The 3,340-nt window shown below is 30.7% G+C and overlaps 1 long non-coding RNA gene across 1 annotated transcript; it reads left to right on the top strand.

Moving 5' to 3' along the window:
- The first annotated feature begins 19 nt into the window (after positions 1-19).
- On the top strand, positions 20-479 carry LOC109590144 (uncharacterized). Its single transcript, XR_002189172.1, has 2 exons — positions 20-150; positions 393-479. It is a non-coding gene; the product is annotated as an uncharacterized LOC109590144 (long non-coding RNA).
- The last annotated feature ends 2,861 nt before the right edge of the window (positions 480-3,340 follow it).

The following is a 3,340-nucleotide window of genomic DNA, read 5'->3' as shown; positions in this document are numbered from 1 at the left end:
GTATAATCATGCAGTGAATTTAATCTTATCACAATGCTTCACATTCTTAGGGCAAAAGTGTATTTGAGCTGCTGAAACTGCTGGAAAAAGGTGACAGATTGAAACAGCCTAAAACGTGTACACTAGAATTTTACAAAACATTGCGGAATTGTAAGTGCAGCATGGTTATATATTAGTACCATCTGATAATCTGACCTTTGTACAGAGAGCTATTTTGCATAAATTTAACAACATAGTATGAAGATATTGAATTGCTGTATTATTTCTATCATGTAACAACTAGTGCACAATAGTTGTCAGTTTATGTAGCAAGTGACACATCCTTTTATTTGTGTAATAAGGCTATTGAGATAATTAAAAATTACTTTAATGAAGTTAAGATCCACTTTTAGGTTGGGAACTAGAGCCTGAGAGACGACCAACTTTTGAAGACCTTGTCTATCAGTTTAATACCATGATGATGTCTCCCAAAAAATATGTAAAAATAAAAAAGAATAGAACTTTGAGAGGAACTGTGTGTACAAGCAATTTTCATACAGGTAGAAATGAAAACACTGGCTTCATTGATTGCTTACATGAAGATTCCAATGATAAAGATGATTATGTTGATTGCTTACCTGAAGATTCTAATGATAAGGATGATTATGTTGATTGCTTACATGAAGATTCTAATGATGGTTACGTTGATTGCTTACATGAAGATTCTAATGATGAGGATGATTATGTTGATTGCTTACATGAAGATTCTAATGATAAGGATGATTATGTTGATTGTTTACAGGAAGATTCTAATGATGGTTACGTTGATTGCTTTTATGAAGACCCCAATGATGCAGTAGTAATGAAGACGCTGGCTACTTTAATTGCTTGAAGTGAATGAGACGGGTATATTTTGACTGTTTTCATTGATTAATTTTACACTAAAGTAAATACAATCTGGAGATACTATAGCTATTTATATTTAGTTATGTTTTATTGTTTTATTGTCTGACCCTTTTTATGACCTTTTTATTTTAATGTAAAGCCCCAGTTTTGATCTTTTAATGTTATTCTATTTTAATTGTTATCATATTATGCATCCAAGTACTCTTGGCCCTGGGAAAAGCTATAAGACAGGATCTTGTAAAGTGTACAATACAAAATATAGTCAATAGTGAGGTAGTAATATTCCTTAAAAGGTGAGTGCCATCTCTTATAAGCAAAATTAACTGCTATAAGCCGTAAAAAGATCTAAATGAGCCTGTCCTTGCATATAGCTGAAGTTTGAAAAATTTTAATAATGCTTTACATGTATATGGCTGGTATTCCGTTGTAAATTTAGTTTGCCTACACTGATATAATCCTCCGTTTAGGTCTAATCTACACTTAAATCTATTTCTAGTAGCAATTTTACATTAAAATAATTAACTTTATTTCAAGAAATAATTATGGTATAACATTGAAGAAATCAAGCTAAGTGCTTTGCAGTTACTAAGCTAAAAACACTTTATGCTACAGAAACAGTGACAAAGAATAATATGCAATGTGTGTCTTTATGACCAATACAATGATACAAGTACTTTATGTACATGGCTGTTGGAGCAAATTTAAAATTTAATAAAAAAATAATTTTGGTCTGAATCAACTCAAACTTTTGAAAACATGTTGTAAATCATAAGAATTATATAAATAGTAAATTTTCTTTATTTCAATTTTGGAAAATTTTGCTTGTAAGGCTGTACTTTAATATAGAAACTTTGGCCTGGTGTATGAGTAATTTTAAAAATCAAAAAAACCTAAACAAACTTTCTATGCAATATAAGAACAAATATATGCACCAGAAAATATTTTAAAATGGCAAATTTTTCTTGCAAACTTTGGTCAAAAATCCTATAGGACAGGCCTACAGGGTCACAGTTGTTGTGCTTATGATGACTTAGTAAAAATTATTGCAGCTGGAACACACTAAGCTACTGGTAGAGTAGATTTACCTACATGTACTGCTATTGCCATTGCCAATTTACAGTATACCCTTACTGAGTGCACTTCATTGGCACACTATTTTAAGAGTTTAAAAATGATGAAGTGATTTAGCAATCTTTATTTTAACTTGATTTTGTCTTATTAAAATGTCATAATTATTCACATGCAAACACTAGAACAGAATACAGAGACAAAACAATTTACTAATAGGCAACATTTAAAAAGAATTAAACTCAACCTACAAATTTGATTCAGAGTACTGACTTTAATATTTAGCTATATCTACAAATACAAGATTAAACTTATAATTATTTCAGAAACAACTGCGCAAGGAAAGGATTTTTATAGTACAACTTAATATAAATAACACACTGCTTATACTTTATACCAAATTACTATTATAAATTAACTCATAAAAGGCATGAAACTCATGCAAATTCTACAGAGGAAGTAATTTTTGCAGTTACTTTCACTGATAGAAACCAATGTTGTCGTTAAAAATTTTTTGGCATCAAGTTAGCTACATAGACATTTTAGTTGTAGGTGCCTCCAATCCAATTTTTACAGTTACATCAGTAATTTGTGTAGATCTACATGAAGCTGTTGCACTTGTGTGTAGTAATTAATGCTAGCATTTTAAGTAAAATTGGCTGCAATTTAAATTATTTTACTTTTAAAGTAGAATAAATCAAATTTAAATAATTCTTTTAAAACTTTTTGTTAGAGTTGTTCACATGAAAGTCATTAATACTCTTGTTAATACACAATCAAAATGACAAAAAGTTTAATATCTTAGACTAGTCATACTGTAAATGTTTTGACTCTTAATTATTTTTAAAAAATTTTAGCAACTACCCTACACAAAAATAGTCAGGCGGGGCCTGACCCTCGCCTGACTAACACAAAAAGGGGTCTGGCTGCGCCAGACTAACACATTATTTCAAACTTTTAATTTCACTTGCGTGGGCGGATGACTTCCTCCTACTCCTACTTTTATCATAATATCTATGCTTTTATCTAGTAAACTTTTATCGGGTCCCTGCAAAAAATAATTCAGCTCTACCCATAATTTGCAAATTCTCTCACATGATCCAGTAAGTTAGGAGGAGCTTAAGTTAGCTCTGAGCTGAGCTTAGCCCTTGCACTAATTATGGCTTGGTTGTTTGGTTCTAAACTAAGTAAGTGAGATTAGCACTAATAGATCTATTACTATTATTGCTATATTATAGATCAACTGAATAAAAGAGCTTATCATGAGACAGTATTAGTAGGTGATTCATTGTATGTTTGGGCTGGTGCTCAAGATGGTTCACCCAAAGTACATGATAGTGTAGAGAAGAGAAGGATCACTAGTAATAAACATAAAAAATTAAAAAAA

Source organism: Amphimedon queenslandica, unplaced genomic scaffold, assembly GCF_000090795.2.
Source record: "Amphimedon queenslandica unplaced genomic scaffold, v1.1 AMPQUscaffold_10448, whole genome shotgun sequence".
Classification (NCBI taxonomy): Eukaryota; Metazoa; Porifera; class Demospongiae; order Haplosclerida; family Niphatidae; genus Amphimedon; species Amphimedon queenslandica.
Note: the sequence above shows the minus strand (reverse complement) of the source record. Positions and strands in the feature narration are given on the sequence as shown.